Below are 20,313 nucleotides of genomic sequence, written 5' to 3'. Positions count from 1 at the left end.
ATATTTGCTTTCTATTAAATTTGACAATTCTTTTTGTAAAAGCGAATATATTTTTGCAAATGGTTGAAGTTAATTGGTGAAAGTTTGCATAGTTTCACACAATTCCTCCAATGAAAAGCAAAAATATTGATAATTAGGATAAGAGAAGTAGGCCATCCAATTAAAGACTTGTGTGATAGTTAGAGTGTGGAGTTGACAGACGGAATACGACAAGCAAACGAAAACTGCAATTAGCTTTCATTGGTACATTCAGATGATTCGAGAAGCAAGAAAAATATTATTACAGTAACCCCTCTAGATTTAAATGTCGTTTTTTCCGATTAAAAAAAATAATCCTGACATTCTAAGGAAATTTTAATGAAGTGCTACCAATTAACAAGAAGTATAATTTTTTTTATTTTCTGGATTTAAAACTAATTAACTAACTAGGCAAAAGTTTAAGATTAAGAACAAAGTAGAGGGAAAAAAGTAGAATAAAATAAAATAAAATCGAAATTTTTAAAAGACGATTCGACTTCGATAAATTTCAATATTTTATACGATTTTTATGCAAGTTATTTGTCGAAAAAAGAAATATTTAAAGTCGTAGCAGTTGAACTTTTTTCGATAGAGATGGCAAAAAGGCTACTTTAATCTTCTCTGTTAAGCTTATAAAGTAGCTTATGTTTATATATATAACAGCCTCTTTTCGGTAACCAAACAGGCTCAATTTACAATTTTATTTTTATCAAAGATCGATATTTAAAGTAGTAAAACCCGTATCGAGTTACGATCAATAAGCAATAAATTCTTAGCTCTTCTCTTTTATATAGATTTTCTTCGGATCTACATACGATGAAACTCCGACTATTTATTCATTCCCAATTCCATTATTAATATGAATATATATATATATATATATATATATTCATATAGACCTAGCTATATCAAAACATCCACAACATACAAAATACATGCACTAANGTATATATATATATATATATACATATATATTTCCCCTCTTATTTTTTTAATAAAAAATCTTTTTATGCTATATTTCAAATCAATCCGTCCAACACAAAATTGACTTTCGTCATCGATCTAAAAGTAAAAAAAAGTACAAAAAAAGTCGGATTTATGACAAGTTAGTGAATGTTTCCTTTCTTTAGGAACGGGAAGAGATAGGTACGGTCTTTCAATAACTGCCTTTCTTGAGGACAGACTTGAGAGAATTTAATCAACGGTAAAACGTATCCTTCCTCACTAGCAAAGACTTTCCCTGGGGATGGTTTTCTGTACAGTGATTGGAAATCTTTGGATGTATTTCTTCTTTTCACTCTCCTTCTATTTTCTGGTTCTTTCCTGATTGACATCTTCTATTTGTGGATGTTGTTTTCTTCGGTGCGCTGAATACTTTACTTCTTGTTTATGACTATGTTGCTAGTTGCATTTTCTAGGTTATATGACAGTCGCTGTCAGAATTAATCCAGTCATATTTTCTGGCGATCGAAAATCCGTGTTCTTCCAGGATGAATTATTACATCGCATGAGCAATTTCCATTGTAGAAAAAAAATCGCTAGTCATATCATGAAATAATCGAAGTCTTTTTTTACAAATATAATCCTGACTATCCCTGTTTCCACATGGTAATTTCTTTAAAAAGAAAAGATTAATTTATATACAAAGTACTGACTTTTAAAACATCGTTGTGTTTTATTTTAAAATTTCTTATATAAAAGCATGTACGAATTTTTTTTAATATACTTTTTCCTCTGTTATGAATATAATAAATGTTAAAACGTATAGCGAGTCTTTATATTATTATACACTACACACACACATATCTTTAAGGTTGGTTAGATTATATTAATTTATAATATATATTAAATTCTATTCGACAAACAAGTTTTCATTATTTTTTTATATAGCGACGTTCGACTAAAAGGTCAGGATGAATATCATCAACTAAAGGAAGAGGAAGAGAGAGAGGGGAGGAAAAAAGAGAAATCCGTCATTCTAGGAAGAAAAAAAATGCCAGACTGGAAATAAACAAGAAAGAAGAGAGATGTAATCCGTTGGTCCACATTCCACTAATCTTTTGTAAGTTTGGGAAGGTGCTGAGGATTAGTACAAAGAACCTAGTTTTCTCTTGGGCATTCTTATATAATACCTAAATGGTTGCCCGTTCAAAAATATGAATTCTTAAAATTATTTATGCAAATTTTGTTTACCGAAAACGCTTTCTAGATTTTCTTTAATAAGATTTTAAAAAGAAAAATAAAAAAAAATCTACAACACCGTTCAAATTGTATATACTATCGTATAATTTTGTTTAGTTTATACTTGTTTACAATTCGAATTCGTAGATATTTTTAATAATAAACTATAATAAAATTACAAATATAATTTTTAATGCTTCATTCATTAGTATAATTAATCTNTCAAAATTTTTTAACAGAAAAATTAGTATTTTGTAATTATAACATTTGCTACAAAATAAAAAAATTTCAAGTTATTCTCTACATTTGCCACAATTTTTTTATTTCTATGCATTTTATTATATCAGCAATGAATATATTGATTACATACAAGTTGAGTGTCACATGATATAAACTTGTTCAAAACATTATCACACTAAATAAACGTGTGTGTACCATATAACTCACTCAACTTGCTTAACCCACTTAACCTACACCACCGCTGACACTGTTAATACACAATAGTTAAAGAACAGAAAACTTTAAAGCAACTTTCTCATGAATGCTTGAGACAAGTTGAGAGGAATGCATCAAGTGGCTTTACCATACATTACACAAATGTATTTAGGTATAAATAAAATATTTCTGACATTCTTAACAGAAATAGTTTGTCAAAGGTTTCTGATATCTGACTTTCTTCATTTAATAAGATGCAAGCCAAGCTTGTAGCCAATCAGAGGAAAGCAGCATTAATTACAACTATGTACTGTATAACAAAAGATGTTTCTCAACTACAAATTTATGCTATCAAAATGTAGTTGCCAAGCTTTGAATTTGTAACTGATACTTCAGTCTGTAATTTGAGAGAGGTTTTGGGAGAAAATTATTTGAGATAAACATGGAAAATATATTGAATTTAGGATGAAAATACAGCAGACAAAAAATAAATTTTGAGATAAAAGGTTTGAGATAGGGTTCAATTTTATATCAAAGTTGTAAAATTAGAGAGGATATGGTATTCTCTGGTAGTCCTCTTGTTAGTGAAAAAATAAAAATTTATGGTTAAATATAGAATATAGTATCTTTGTTAGTGTGGAATGTAATAAATAATAAAAATATATTCGGTAATTTAGTGTCGGAAACGATTTAAAATGCTATAAACTCATAAGGAAAAGGTTAAAGTTTCGTTGAAAAATTGAAGTTGATTGTAATTTACGGGTTCTCTTTATAAAAGGATGTAAGAAGGGCGTTTGATGCCTTCTATTTCTAGCATTTCATTGCGTGTGCTAGAAGCAGACAAACGGAGCGAAAAAGAAACGGAGGAGGACTAAAGGAGACAGAAGAAATTCGAAGGCAGACATTATTGTCGAAGTGACACTGTACTCGTCGCCCTATTTTCTTGCTTTCTTTCATTGGACTATGGTGTGCGGACTGATACGGAGATAGATAGCGGCAATTTTCTCTCCCTATTCCAGCACACAAGTCAGATCCCATCGACACTCCTTAATCCCCAGCAGAGGTGACGAGTCAGACTCTACCTCCAGAATTTCACTCGTGTCCTTCCATCTACAATTTGCGGATGTTCAATGTGTGAGACTTAACGCCACAGATTCCATTTGTAACTCTTACTGCTATTCTTGCAAGATGATGATATTGTTATTCTCGCTACGACTTCTCCAAGAGTACTTTTTGTGTAAGTGTTTGAAGAAGATTTATGCTTCCAAAATATACTTTAATATATATAGAGAGAGAGTCAGATTTTTTTCTATTGAATTTAGAAGAAGATCATTATGAATACAAAAAATGCGCCAAAAATTAAAAGAATACGCTGACAAATGGAATTTTGAAACGTTCTACAGGTTTTAAAACTCAAAATTACAAATTATCTTCTTGAAATAATTCTCTTAAACTCATCAAAGACGGAATTAACTTTTTGTTTTATTGCTTCTATTTTTAATTAAAGCTTAAAATTAAATTTATCTTTGAATAAGGTTAAATGATTCATTTATATGTAAAATTCTGAAAGGGTCAATTTAACCTTTTAAAAGCATAAAATTTTTATACGATAAGAATAACAAAGGAAAAATTAATCAAACTTTATAAGCGAAGAAGAAATAAAATATATAATTTTTAAACTACAAATCGACTTTAAAAAGTGGAATTGTGCGATTCTAATAGCAAACGACACTTAAAATAATGAATTTATAATATTTTTATCGATAAAATATACATAGGATGAAGTAAAAGATTCTTCCACATCTTTAGATAAATTTTTCAAGTTCATAAAGTAGAAAAAAATTTAAAATTTTATCAATCTACCTTTTTATTCCTTCGGTAATAGTTTATCAAAAATGAATGAGGTTTGCAGGAGCAAGCTTAAAAGTTTCTATTTACGAGTTCTTTCTTCGTTCTAGTGATATAAGCCTAGATCAAGATTAATGATCGGAATAAATATTGATATAAATCAGCAAAAAACTTTTTAACTTGACAAATGTAAGCTACTTGAATTATATCATGAATTACTTTTGTCGCCATAATTCTAATACTTCGAAGCATCGCTATACAGATAGACCAATATATATGTATTATTTATATAATCTAATAGCTAAATTTTAAAGCTATATATATATATAACTAGATTTAACCTGTATGCAGTTATCACAACGACTTAAAAGTACGCTATGTAATTAAAATAAAATTTTATTAGGTACAGGAGTATATACATATAAAATCTTATTGGTATATAGAATTAAATCTCGTTAGCCGTTAAAAAGTTTTATATCCTTAAAAAAAGTCAATCCATTTATACAGCGAGCTACGACTAGATTAGAAGTTTGTAGTAAACTGCTTACAATAACACGTAGGAGTTCTCTTTGAGATCCGAGATCGAATCTTCGGACGAGAGAAATAAATTTTTGAAACATCTACAAAGTTTTCTAAAAATCTGTCAAAATGGAATTACTTTTTGACTGTCCAGTCTAACTCAGACGGTTGGACACCTGGGGCTGCATTGACGAAAGTAGATAGTTTAACAACATTCCTTCTTACGGGACCAATAGTATTTAGGTGACTGCTATCTCTAGAGGGTGGCGAACGATTTACGGTCTCTGTTACCGTGGAAACGAGGACAACGTTCGTCAAACAGCCTTTTACTGTCCACAGGAAGAGGTCAGTACAGCTGTCGCCCGTCTTCATTCGTGCGAACTGAAATTTTAAGCGACAATCATTGAAAGTTTAGTTACTGCACATCATCAGAATCACAGAGTTGGAACTACTTTTGAAGTTCCACGTAGTAAGAAAAAAGGAAAGAGGAAAAAAAAACCTATGTGGCACGCTTCTACTTCGAAAGCAATCAATTAATAACTTAAGAACTATCCATTTATAAAATTTACATTCGCATTAGAAGGGTAAAACAACGTGTAATTACTATAATACATTATATAAATGTTTCAGACACTTTTGAGTTTATAAATAGAGAAAAAAACACGATTGTTTAGTCTACATTTAATAATATGAAGGTAAAATAATTTTATTCATTAGGATTTTGACGACTTTAGCCGTAGAGTGATTAAGTAATAAAAAAAAATTTAAATTAATTATAACTCGGGGAGTCTTAATAATATCTGAATAATATATTATTCAATTAAAACATTAAAAAATGCTTTATTTTTCCCAATGAAATTAAAGTTAAATGGATTTTTTCCGGTTTCTCGCTTACGAAAGAAAAGTTTAGGTTCATTTACATAACTAATTAGAGAAGAAGAGCGAGCAATAATATATCAATTGTTTCTTTGTGATAAAACTAAACATCGCTGGAGAATAGACGAGTATCATTCTCATTTTTATAATCAAAGTGAAGAAAATTCGAATGAATTCGTTCAACCAATGAGCATAGAAAACACAGGAAATGAAAAATGAAAGAGGGTTTCCATCTCTTCTTTCACATCTCGCACGGCTCTCCGGGAGAACCAACAGTTTATCAACTTCTAGCTAACGACGTATGGGTTTCAAATCGGCTCGTGATGAAGTTCCTCATTATCGGGAGCGGTAGCTTCCATTAGCGTCACCACCGGAAGTGAAATGAAAGGGGAGGCGCACCAGTGGATATTTCACCGCTTCGCATGGCAAAGCTGCAAGCTTTCTACTTTTCAAGCTAAAACTCGTTTGTATTCGCTGCTTTTTTCCAACCGTCATTTATAGGAAGGACGAAAAGACCCGGTTTTCACGCTCGCCTCTCCGGAGACCAATTTGCTGCACGTTTTCTCCTCAACGTGATTAATCTCGTTCGCTAACGAACCCCCAAAAACTGTGTGAAACAACATCGAGATGGTATAGGAGAAAGAACTACAGTCGTTCTTCATCATTACCGCTATAGATCCGGCTAAGGTTAACGACGGTCCTAAATCAAGCGACACTACAAAGTGAGATCCAATGATTGAAATGCCTTTCAAATGCTAACAGCCGTGATGTTTATTTATTTTCCGAAATTCGTCATTTCCATTCATTAGTGGAAGTTAGTACACTAGAACTTCTTTCATTTCCACGGGGACTGCAAAAAAAACCGTTATATTCTCTGCTCTCAGATATAATCAACAATCATGATTTCGACCAGAGTCATTACATACATTTTTTCCCCTCTTCCTATTCCCCCGTATTCTAATTTAGCTTTTCACTTCAAAAAAAATCTTTTTTATCATCTTTATCTTCAGGTAAAAATTATACTTTCGAGAAATGCTTATTTTCTCCATTCCTGCTATCTCATTAGAATACACTTCGTCAATTTGAGATTTGTCTTAATTCTGAAGAATTTTCTTTAAAAGTGAAGTTAAATTGGTGTTTGAATTTTTCAAAAATAACTTATTTTTACCAGGATATCATTTTCGTATCAGTCCATGAGACATATCGTTCTATTTTTACTTTAATTCTATGACGACAATTAACAATTATTGATGATAACATGAGATGTATCGCCAGTTGTTAATTCATGAAAAAAAAGATATATCAGCAAGAAATTTTTCCATTTCAAATCACATCATCCAAAATCACTTAGGAAAGTAATTTTAGTTTTCAAACAAGCGTAGTGAATTTCAAAATTCTTACAGACTATAATTTAATGCAAATTCCCAAAAGATAGAAAATGATGTTTATAATAATATACTTTAAAAAGTTATATGTAATTTTTCTCCCTCTCTCGCTTCTAAAAATGCAATTTTCTTTCTCTAGGCTTTAGGATTAGATTTAAATTTTTAAATTCGTTACAGTTTAACGAATTAACAGTATAATAATTAAACAAATTACATAGAGAAAGCATAGGCAGCGCACGATCATTTTGTTTGTATAAAGCATTAAGCATTTTTTTGTGTTATTTTTAGAGAGCTTTTAATCCTTTAATGAGGAGCCTCTCTTGGTTTTAATTTTAAAATGATTACAAAATATCCGATTACAGAAAAAATAATGTCATTCTCCAAAGAGTACGATAACAAAGCTGACAAGTGATGAAGATCTAATACGTAAACATGGAGATGGAGTATTGTAAATGATTAAACAGTTTTTGTTATAGGCCTATCTATCACATTTTTCTCGTTTTAAACCGGATAAAAAAAATAATGATTAAACTAATTATTTAATTCAATTTTACTCGGCTTGTATAGCCAGTAATGAGTTGTTTTCTCCCCATCATCAATTGATAGGTATAAGTAAACATAGAAGAAGCAAGAAAATCTTAAAAATAAAGATTTTTAATTCACTTTAAAGTTACTTTGACGTTATTTTTGTATCCCAAGAGTCACTTTACACTGTTTTCTGTTTAAATTGAGAAAATACAAACACACATAACGTCAAATAATAAATAGAAGACGAGGTGTGTTTGGCTAGAAATGGAGACACGTATAAACAAAAATGTGAACGTCTTAAGTAAAACTAAACCAAAAAAACAATACTTTAAAACAACAAAGCGATGTTTTTTCTTCATCGGAAAAATAATATAATTCAATATCATCACATTCTTCTCTATGTTCTAATATAAAGTAGAATTTCATTAAAAATCGACGGAAATTGTATCTAAAAATACATTGTAACATTCACCTATTGATCACCGATAAATAATTAAAATTCCTCATTTTTATCATATAATTAACCATTTTGTTACAACCTCTAATCTCAGTAACCATCCAAACCATAGAGAGTAACCTAATAATTATATTGATTCGTGTTTGTCTTTTTTCCCCTCCTCCTCTTTACAAGAAAAGTATCACAATGTGATTCACCGAGCTGTGATACAATAATGATTGAAGTGATGGTATATTTTTACACAATAAAAATCTAGAAGTAAGGAAGAATGGCAAACTTTGCCAATTTCGATCCGTTTTCCACTGATATTAAAATTAATATATTCATTAAACTTTCCTGATAAATGGACTATTTAAATTTAATTATGCTATAAATAACTTAGTTAAATAGTTTTAATGCAGTAAGAAGTTGGAACGACTTCTTATCGATGCCCATTGAATTTTATTCGCTGTTAAAAGTGTTTTGAATCAACTGCTCAATAAACAGCAGGCAGAGAGTTGACTACTTGCTTTTCATTTCTTCCAAGAGTCTCGTTATCAACATCGTTTCTTTTGTTCTTCTGGAATGCAGCCGCTTCTATAGAAGAAGTTGGAAGCAGTAATCATCGACCTATGACGGGAAAAACGTTATTAACTCCCAAAGACCTAACAACCACGTCTTTCGGCCACCTTGACTCTAGCATTCTTTGCCCACCTTGTCGGAGCATCATTAAATTCTCCCAACTGGTCGACCAAGCACAATGCCAGCAGAGGTTGCAATTAACCCAGAGGTCAGACAAGTAAGGCCGCAAATTGATCTCACCCATATTCGACTAATGCTGCATCCGTTTTTCTATACCATTTTTTATGCTTTAGTCATTTGTCTCCTTTCTTTGTCCACTTCACAATTGCACAACCAACGGTGATTAAAACGTCGCGTGGACCCTCCCGCCACTATTAATGCAACTCGTACGTTTTCCAGTACTTTATATATAAGACATTCTATATATATATATTATTTTTTTGCCTTTTTTTCGTCTAAAAGTTTCTTTTTCTTGCAGTTTATTCGGCATAGAATTACTGTGATTTGAATAATAAAGGTTTTTTGTTACGGATACGCCTCGAAGAATGGACCTGTGGGACAATGTCTCAAACCTAATTGCTGTACAAAATACCAGCTGCATGGAAGAAGCAAAGTATCAATTAACTTTGCGTTTATTTTTATCTGCTCCAAAGAACTAAAATACTGTGCGCTTGCGTCAATCGATTATTCTAAGTTCTCATAACTGTCAAAACTCCTCAGTTTGAAAGTCGAGAGTTTGGATGATAAATGGTAAAGTAAGATTAAATATATTATAAAAATGACACTTTTCAACTTAACAGTAGCTTCTAATATTCTTTAATAGAGTATCTTTCCCGAGTGCCACCTTCTCTTGAATTTCTTGCATGGTTTAAATTATGAAATAATGCTATATTACTGTATGTAGATATATCATAAATCAGATCATTAGTAATGAAACACTGTCAAGCTGTCACGATGTAAAAACAGTTTGATAGACGCCTACCTACTTGTTTACCTAACAGTTAAGTTTCACTCATTAAAGCTATTAAAATAAGCATAAAATAAGTCATTTTTTTCTTCGATAAATGAAATTTTTAACTACCGTAAAGGTATAAAAATATTAATTGATACTGCATCAATTCAATGAAGGCGTGACAGCATTCGTTAATGCTTATTTTAAATGTTTGTCACGAATTTAAAATAGTAAAACACTACTACTTCTACAGGCTATTAAGCCACAATACTGACATTACATTAAGTGAAGTTCAGCTAGGTATTAACTTTAACTGTGACTATTTTAATGTTAATGAATATCAGGCTATATATTCGCAAACGAGAGAACTGAGCCATTTAAGAGTTTTAAACTCAACGCTTCTTTCAAAAATTGTAATGAAAATATTCGATTTAACTTTTTTATTCAATAGATCAAACCCTTATGAGTAAATTTAAACGATAAAGTAAGATTGTATACGCTAAAATAATGAATAAACTTCCTGTTGTTTATCTGAAAATAGCGACTGTAAAGAACCTAGCAAAACTTCCGTATGTTGTTAGCATCATCTCATTTTTATGGGATTTTTCCTAGTTATGGTAAGATAATTGTGCGTTTATTGGCTTGATTCCCTACAAAAGACTCGGAATAAACCAATATCAGTCATAATAATGCGAAAGGAGATGCGAAAATAGATCGAACACGCTTCTCATTTACACTTGTTGATCCTCATTAAGTTAGCCATGCTTTACATCTCTGCGCGATTCTTAGCTTTAGTTTATAATTTTTAATACCAAAACTTTTTTTAATCTATCGTAATTTTTCATTAAAAATCTAGATATTTAATTAGAGAATATTAAAGTGTTAAGTGCATTAAGTGTTTTTCTGTTACGCGAAATTAAAAATTACAAAGAAGACAAGAAAAAAAAAAAGTAACCCGTACAAATTCATTTCTTGTAAATTTTATATTTTAATCTCTCAGGAATTTTATGTTGTTTTTAAATATTTTTTAAAAAGAAATATTAAAAAACTATTTAATCAGAAGAAGCATAATTAATCATTTTAGGCAAGAAATCAATATTTTCTTGCACTTATTCTATGTTTACTAGATACCGAATTGATTTCTTGCTTACATATATTAGAATTTCGATACCGAATTATTATATTCAGATATTTTCTTTACTTCGAATTATAAGTAAAGAATTTTCGTTGAATAAACAAAAAGTACTAAAAAATTGTTTCTTTCGTGTTTTATAAGAATGATATTCTATACCAAGATTATAACTGGAACACAACAAAAAAACATAGAGTTGTATGTGTATATGTATGTATATATTTATATATATAAGAATTCGAAACGTAAACAGGATAACGAAAATATACATTACGAAAAAAAGAATGCAAAAGAAATAAATGCTGGCTCCAATATGTTTTGCTATTCAAACAAAAAAAGGGGGAAATAAATAAGTAAATAGAAAATGCATAAAAAGCTAGATTAATCAACTAAAATCTTTTAGAAAAAAAAAGATACGATTTTCTTTTTAAAGAATAAAATTTTACCCTTAATTAATATTTTCATATGTAAATTTAAATATAACGTATGAATATTTTTCTATAGATTTTTCGTTTGTATACAGCGAGTGGAAGATGATATTTTCCTCACACTTTGCTTCTTTTCCTTGTAAATTTTGTGTTAAAATAAATAAATTTTTAAATATTAAATTAATTTTAAACAATTAAATATTATTTTACTGATTTTTTTACTAATTTAATAAATATCTTTATGATAAAATTTCCATATTTATTACTGTATTTATTAAAATATAAAATATATAACTCCTATTTTGAAGAATTTTCTATTTAAAAAATTTTTTAAGAATAAGTTATAAATTTATAAAATTAAATATTTTTTAAATGAAATTCTTAAAAATATTTTGTTTTTAATAAATTAAAAATCGTAGAATAATATTTAAGGAGATAAACCAAATAAACTGTATTTATTCGAGTTATGTCTACCGGAAAGTGTCTCCATCTGTTGATAACGCATTCAGAATTGTTATAACGAAAAAAAAAAAAAACATTGCCTAGAGAGAATGGCCTTCGTATATCAGTCAGAAGTACACAATTTTAATTATTAATGAGGAATATTATAAATATTTAGGGAGATAAAGAGGGAAATTAACGTATTATATATCTAATAAAGAAAAATGTGCAGAAAAAAGTGGATAAACATTTTATTTTAATGCCTACTTCAATGCCTTCTTATGATTAAATACAATATGGATAATTGGATCTGTCAGCTTAGCAATATTATCTGAAGTGCTTATCTATAATTTCCTGTTTCCTTAATTATATTATCCGTTAGGAAAGAGAGAAAAAATGAGATAGAGAACCTTAATTTAACTGCTATTTTTTTTACAACCTTTCCGTCTTCGTTGGCGTTAAAGATTGTAACGGAAATTTAAAAATGAGTGACAGACTCTACTGGGTCCTTAAACAAGAATGGCGGCTTGGAAGACGACGTTTATGTTAGAACGAAATCTTCCAAGGCATTAAGGAAACGGAGTTAGGTGTCCGATCCCATTAACCCTTACGTCCAAGTGATGAAAAGTCCAAGAGGGATTATTAGCCGGCTTGGCAACTATAGGATTATGCCTACCTCTATATTATTTATGAGACCCATGAGATTAGCAGAACCCTAGGTTGTGGCCACCGGTCCCGGCGGGTTTCCACCGTCGTAAATCAAGCTTTACGATTGGTCGGATGGTTTATGACGTCATAACGGCATCCAACGTCCTTCCGGCTTGAGGATCCTGTCCAGTTTCCGGTGGGGAGAGCGAAGATAAAAAGGGGGAGCAATAGAGAATGAGGATATGGATTCGACAAGTAAGCTATGATTAAAGTAGATCTCGTTTCTCTCTTTGATCAGTTAGCCAGAATGAAGTATTGTACAAGGAACATTAAAGAGAATGGATTTATAAATTTATAGAACTCTGAAATATGAAAAATTTGAAAACGCATGGTTTCTCTTTTTTCTAAAACAATTGATTCGTGTAATGGAGAATCGTGCATATTCTTACACAAACAAACTTCTTAATTATATTTGTTTAATAATAATTCGGAATTAAATAATAAACTTATTAAGTACAGAAAATCTATAAAAAATTTAATGGATTCGGAAGAATATCATTATTAAAAAGCATTAGACTATTCGGGGATGTATTATTCATGCAACAATATGAATCATTTAAAAATAAAAACATAGGCTACATCTTATTCTTCGTAAAAGTTTTCTGATAGATTGATAATTCAAAATAAGAAGGATCTTTTAATGAACTTTAATACAAATTACAAGTATAGCATCGGTTTCGTTATGAAAATAGATTAAAATGAGAGCGAAATGCCATTAATTAATGTTTTTAGAAGAAAATCTATCATTAGAAAGTACAGATAAAGTTTGTGAAAAAGTAATGTTAGTTGAGAAAATACAGGAGACAGACAAAGAGGTTGCCTGGAGACAGATGGACTTCAAACAACGAAAGCAGCTTTGGTATATCTTGACATCGTATAACAAGCCATGCATATGGAAGCGGTTCGACTTTTAAGACAGGTTTAGGGAGGGAATGTTCTATCCCCTTTCCAGCGGCTTTTCTCTTTCTTGAAGTTAGCTTGTAAGACAGGCTTCTATTAGATTCTCCTTAATAAGAACCAATTTTTTGTTCTTTGCAATGGAAGATCATTTGCCGCTTGACTAATTATTCAGAAATACGTTGTGCAAAAGCTCATTGAGTTAAATCATTCCGTAATTTGGTTCTCTCTCTTTCTACTCCTACACTTAATTTTCCAATTTTGAATTAAAAATAGATTGCTACTTTTGCGGATTTAGAAAATTTTACAGTTACTCATATATATGCAATTATTAAAAAAAAATAACTTGTATAACTATAATTATCACCATTGATTTGAAGTATATCGACTTATTTATAACTGAAAATTATATCTATATTTCTTTAATGAATTTTTTAAGGTTAGAAAAATCATGATCGTTTTAATACCTTTAATTTCTCCTGTTAATCCTGTATTATTTTTCTATATTTACTAGAAAAATTACGTACAGAATAGCGCTAAGTTGTAATACACTCCATATTTTAAATAATAATTAATTAAAGATAAAAAGACTTTTAAATTTATTAAATACACAATTCATTCTCTTAAATCTTCAGTTTTATTTGTAGGTTCAGACTTATCAGACAGAATATTTTCATTTATCAACAACTGTATTCAGTTTTTAAAAATTCATAAAGCTAAATGATAAATTCTAAAGATTAAAAATTATATTTCGTTGTTATGACAAATTATATACAAGTTAAACTCTATGATTTCTTATTTGTTACTAAAGTAGAAGATGATGATGTTTGTATTTTTGCATTTATCCATCTTAAATTTTTGCTAGGCACACCTCTATCTTGCTACTTATTATAGCTTAATAAGTAAAAGTGAGGGAATATATTAACAGAAAGCTCTACGTGACAACTTTTCAGGATAATAAACTAAAGTTATTATTAACAGGAAAAGCTAGTGAGAAATTACGTATCTGAAAATTATAAGAGCTTCTCCGGTAGATTAATCATAATTTGTTATAGCACATCTAATTCTAATCTCATATTAATGAGAAGAGGGATAATCCCATCTTCTCCTACATTCTTCTTTTTTCTTCTTCTTCTTCTTTAGACATGAATTAAATATGATAATTAATTGTTTTCAAACACTAACAATAATCCACGAGTAATATAATTTTAATTAATTTTTTTTTAAAAATTAAAAACTTTTCCATAAATAATTATGACATTTAAAAATTTTTTTAAATACTTCAAAAAGTAGATAATGAGTATATTTATAAACTAGAATTTTTTATTCGTTTTTAATTGCAGATTTTCTGGACCATGGACAAAATTTTAATATAAAAAAAAGTAGCGATATAGTCTCAAATTTTAATTAAAATTTAATAAAAAAACATCTTTTTTTTCTGTAAAATATAGAATAGATATTTTTCAAAAGAATTGCAATCAAAAGGAAATAAAGTAATAAAAAAAAGATACGAATCAGATGAAAGCCCGAAGGCATTAACGGTGTAATAATTTTTGTTATTGTTCGGTACTATCACGCATGAAGTAACTTTTAATAAGTAATTTTAATAAATTATATCAAGAATTATTTGATTTTAAACGTATTTTATAAAATGAAAAACTTTAAAATTTCCTATTCTTCATATACAATAAAATAAACATTTTTACGAACTTATTCCTCATTAATGTAATAAATATACATTTACACGTGGGAGAACTTATATAAGAAATCTTTGTTATTAATATTCTATATAATAAATTTTAATGTCAATTAACAGAAAGAATGATTGAGATATAATATGCTTATTAATTCTCTATTAACTATCAGGAATTAAAATGAATTATTATAAATAATTAATTTCAATAAACATAGTTATGAACGAAACTTATAATTATAATTATATTGCTCTCTTGTATCAATTTAAATAATCGTAGGGGATTTATAAATCATTTATCAATGACAAACTGTGGTAGTTGAGGAATTGAAGTTCTCTTAGGCAAACATATATATAAAGAAAAACATTGAAATGTATAAGAAAAGCCGAAGATCAAACTGAATACAAAGTTTCGATACTCAAACAAGACAAGAAACAATGTATCGGCATTATATTTTTTTTTTTTTTTGGTTCCTGACAAGTAAGTCATCAAAGAAAAACGCTGTTTAATAGATGTGTAACCGGATTTATAGAATTCTCGTCACGTACGAGCTCTTCCACTATAGAAGACGTATACACGAAATGGAACTTCAGACCTCTACCGTCTAGCTTAAGAGATAGTCTGACGGTTTGAACAGAATTTCAAATAGATGACCACTGGACAAACTATAGTTCGTATACTTTTACTTTCCCTCTGCTATTTCAGAGGCCATTTGTTCTGTGAAAATTTCGACAAAGCAAAACTTTTGTGACGAAGAGAAACTTTACACTGTTGTTGACAACGTAAAGAGAACACTAATTGCAAAGTAGCTTCAGACACTTTTAACAAAAAAGAAAAAATTCTCCTATCAAAATGGGAATTTTATTTATTAACTTTGATATTAAAAGTGTAAGTTCCTGTGATCATATTTTCCTTACAAAATACTCTAATGGCAAGTATATCAAAATTCAAGAGAGAGAATATCTAAACTATGCTAACAAGTTAATCAAAAATATCAAGTGTTTACATATTTATCATAATGATATATTATTAAATGAGTATCTTACATAAATATAATTCTAAAAGATTCACAAAATTTTACTAAAAATACATAATAATCCATTACGTTAGAAGACAGGAAGAACTCCTTGAGGAGAGAAAATGTCAAAAGACCTTCGTAGTTTGAAAATATTTTTAACCTATTGTCAATAGATTTGCGAAAATTTTACAGCAAAATGTCAAAACTATTGATTTTTTTTTTTGTAAAGAGTGAGAAAAGTTTTAAAAAGTTTCGACCCTTAATTTTTTTTCTTTTTCAAAAAATCTCTTTCTTGAAAACTAACCTGATTATGTCAAGTTCTCTGTAGAAAATAACTAAAATTATTTTCAACATTGTGATGTGCTTTTCTGATATTTGTCGAGTCTCTCTCGCGAGAATTGAAGATTCTCTATTTTCAATAGCTTCGCATTATAAGCCAACTCTGTTTATTTTGGTTTTTGTTTTGAAAGTCTCTCTTTACAGTTGCTGTTGTCAAAACGTGTCATAGAATAATTGGGATTCCTACGATATTTTAGTCGTTTCTGTTTTCCTTTTTCTTTTCTTTTCTTTTTTTTCGATGAAAAACATTTAATAAGATTAAAAAGTTACAAAATTTTAAATATTAATAATAATAATATATATNTTAAAGTATTTGAAAAAAAACGCTTATTTTAAGTAAATCAAGTAATTTTTTATGTATAAAACTTCAAGAGGCTCGAAATTACTTCACAGAAAACTTTAGATTATTTTGTTTGATATAAATGTATTAAAAATAATAATAATAATAATTTAGAAAAAAATTGAAAACAATTTACCATCATAACCGGTATTTTGTATGGTGAGATTCTGAAGTGGAACATTGAGATTGGAAATGGAAGGTGGAGTTAAACTGTTGTTGACAACAATGGCTTCTGTGTCAATGTTGATTGGAGACTGATTCGCACCACGACAACCTCTATACAAGCAAGGCCAAGTCATTGAATCTGTGTGAAAAGAAAAATCCACAATAGAGTTAATTAGAAAGAGGAAAGAGAGAGAGGGGAAAAAAAGAAAAAAAGAAATTCATTAGAAATCTTCTCTGTTTAATTACAAATTATATTTAAAGTTTAAAAACCCACCTTCTCCAGTTGTATAAGTCCAAACTTCTTCTTCGGCTTTGTGAAAAGTATTAAAAATAATAATTATAAAAAAATTATTTAATTAATTAGAAACCTTCCTATAAATTTTATTATTAATTTATATAAAATAGAATCATTATCGTAAATTCTCTATAATGATTTTATAAGAGAACGTTAAACTCCTGGAAATATTAACTGAAGGAATATGATATACCGAAAAATTAAAGATTTATAGAAATTTTTCTATTATCCGTTCTGTTAATCATATGTTTCCGATGTTATCCGTCTCACGATTTATAAATATCAGTTGTTAAGATAAATATTTGAAATAAGAATAAAGTATTAAATTTAATGAGAAATAGCATAAAGGATATTATATTAAGGTCTATCAATATGAGGGTTTTTTTTTCGAATCGAACAGCAAATAATTCGGGTCTACTAATATATAATAAAGAAAATAGAGCAAAAATCACCTTAATGTAGTTAGTGCATTGAAAGAAACAGAAATGATTGTGAAAGATATAGAGTGAGAAGAAGGCGGATCACAAGAAAGAATGATGGATTGCCGGAGTCTTCATGATCTCGGCTAGTTTTCCATTATTGAAATCACTCCCTAAACATATGCAAATTCACCACAGCGCTTCAAACGAACTCTCGGATTTACGGAGATTGTCGGAAACTCTGTTGGATGAGTTTTCCTTCTTTTTCCTCATTCTTTAGAAGCGTCAACATTTCGTCTTCTTTTTATAGTCAGCGTTTCTTCAATGTATACGTTCTCTATAATCGCATCTGCTATCCAAATGTCCGACCCAAACGAGTTTTTATAAATATTGAAGTGAAAAGTCGAGCTTCGAGCTGAACTACAATATGAAAGTTTAATTCACTTTTATGAAAAATAAAAACTGAATATTTGTTCAAGTATTCGCGTGTGTACATATGTATATATATTTTTATCCTGTTATTCATACAAATGTACACCGTTATTTTTCATTATAATTGTTTATAATGGATATATCCGATATTAATTTCGAATAAAAAAAATCCTGATGCAGATTAAAATGGCAAGACTTCACCAACAAAGAGAAAAATTTTAATAAGAGGTAAGTACATGTTTTCGCTCATAAAAAGTTCCTAACAAAGCACTAATTTAAAAATATTTTTATATTAAAAAATCGATATTTTAATCTATTATAATGGATTTTCTTTATTAAAAAAAAGTTCATATAGGATAGAATATAAGACATTATAAACACGACATAAAAAATTTAATATTGAGCGGATTCAAAACAAAAATAATAACGATAATAAAAGTTTAAATTTTTAAAAAACTTTCTATAAAAAATTTATATTTTATAGTTCTGTTTTTAGATGATAACTCTCTACACTTTTAAAGAAGTAAAGCAAAGTTGTAATAAAAGAAGACAGCTAGATAAATATAAATCAATCTAGTTCAAAAATCCAAAGGAAAGTCATTAATCTGTCTACTTTATCATTAATCTAAGGAGAAAAAAAGAAAGTTGAAACAACTGTCTTCCAAATTATGTTTTGTATAGAGCTGACATTCGCTCTCTAAAAGAATAACGGTCAAACTTGGTTGTTAGTTTCGGAGACAGATACCAGAATTGTTAATACTATTGTCAGTACATCGAGTGATATCGAGATTGATTTCTTTTCCAAACTTTCTCTTCGCCGCTCTATCTTTGAATGCAGACTTTTTACACCCCAGTTAACCGTTCGGATTGTGAATCCTACAAAAGTCTTTCCTTCCTTTTCTCTCAGTACCGGATACCTTGAAAGTGAGACCCTATCTATCAACTTACTTCTTCCGTCGTCTAACTCGCTAGTAAAGAAAATTCCACATTTTTTTCTATTTTACTTGCTTCTCAGATGAGTAAACAACAGGTTCTTAGCTTTTAAAAATCTTTTCTTTTATAGCAAATGTCTGATTTTATAGATAAATCGCCACTGGGTTTCTGAAAATCTGTCCTTGAAAAGTTATAGATTAAAAATCTTTTTATGTAATAGAAATTTATTCATGTTTCTTATCAATTATTTCATTTATTATTTATTTAAATTTAATTAATTTTATTAATAGAAAAAAATTATGTAAGATACGATTCAATTTGTANAATATTTTATAATAAAATCTTAATTAATAAAACAATTTATTAAAGTGAATAATTTATTTATAAAACAATTATTATTATTATTATTATTTGTTATTTGTAAAACATTCTAGAAAGATTTTTCTACATAAAAGTTAATAAAAGAAAATAAATAATAATTAAGTTATCAAAGATATATTGACAAAGTTATATAAATATATTAATTTATTTAAATTCTATTTAAAAATGTATAGGTTCTTATATGTTTTCAATAAATTTTTGGCACAAAATTTTATATCGATTATAACTTTTCTCCTTCGTCCTTACTTTATGATTTCCTTTGAAGCTCGAAGTGGAGTCTGAAACCATTGCCTATCTCCAAAACTATGAGTTATTGTCAAATATAGGTGCACTCTATATTCGCCAATAACTCATAGTTCTTTAACTTTAGAGTTTATAAAAATTTATAGTTACTCGAGCTATCTCAATCTTACCAAAAGACATGAACATTTATAAATGTTAAACGAAAAGAAAAATTACAAAAAAATTATTAATAGTTTAAATCCAATTTTTCTTTCTGAGATAAATCTTATATATAAAATAAAAAACTGTATACAAAATTTTCAATTTTATTTACATAATTTTCGGAATATCGTCATAAAAATAAGAATTTTGCATAAAAGTTTGGTTTAAAATCAACTCGTGAAACAAACAATATCAAATTTTCATCAGATTTACATTTTTCAAAATGATTTCGTTTCAAATATATGCAAAACTTTTAACTGAATTTGTTTGGCGAAAATTGCTAACCAATATTGATCCAGTCAGATACGTTAGAAATAATATTGCATACGTAGATTTTATCAAATTTTCAGTACATTACAGACTTCTTAAACTGATACAAAAATAAAAAAAGAATAAAAAAAATCCTATAAAATGGATTCTAAAAACCTTCATTGGAAAATATTGATTTGTGAATTTCGCACAAATTACTAGAAAATTTTCAACAAAA

General features: G+C 28.7%; 1 protein-coding gene across 1 annotated transcript in view; it reads right to left on the bottom strand.

Annotated features, from left to right (window-relative positions):
- Positions 1–20,313, bottom strand: part of LOC111633658 (CUGBP Elav-like family member 4) — a 299,636-nt gene that overhangs the window by 33,727 nt on the left and 245,596 nt on the right. The window lies entirely within an intron of this gene.

This window comes from Centruroides sculpturatus, unplaced genomic scaffold (genome assembly GCF_000671375.1).
Source record: "Centruroides sculpturatus isolate CEXI.00-Female unplaced genomic scaffold, Cexi_2.0 scaffold940, whole genome shotgun sequence".
In the NCBI taxonomy this organism is placed as follows: domain Eukaryota; kingdom Metazoa; phylum Arthropoda; class Arachnida; order Scorpiones; family Buthidae; genus Centruroides; species Centruroides sculpturatus.
This window is presented reverse-complemented; position numbering and strand designations above follow the sequence as displayed.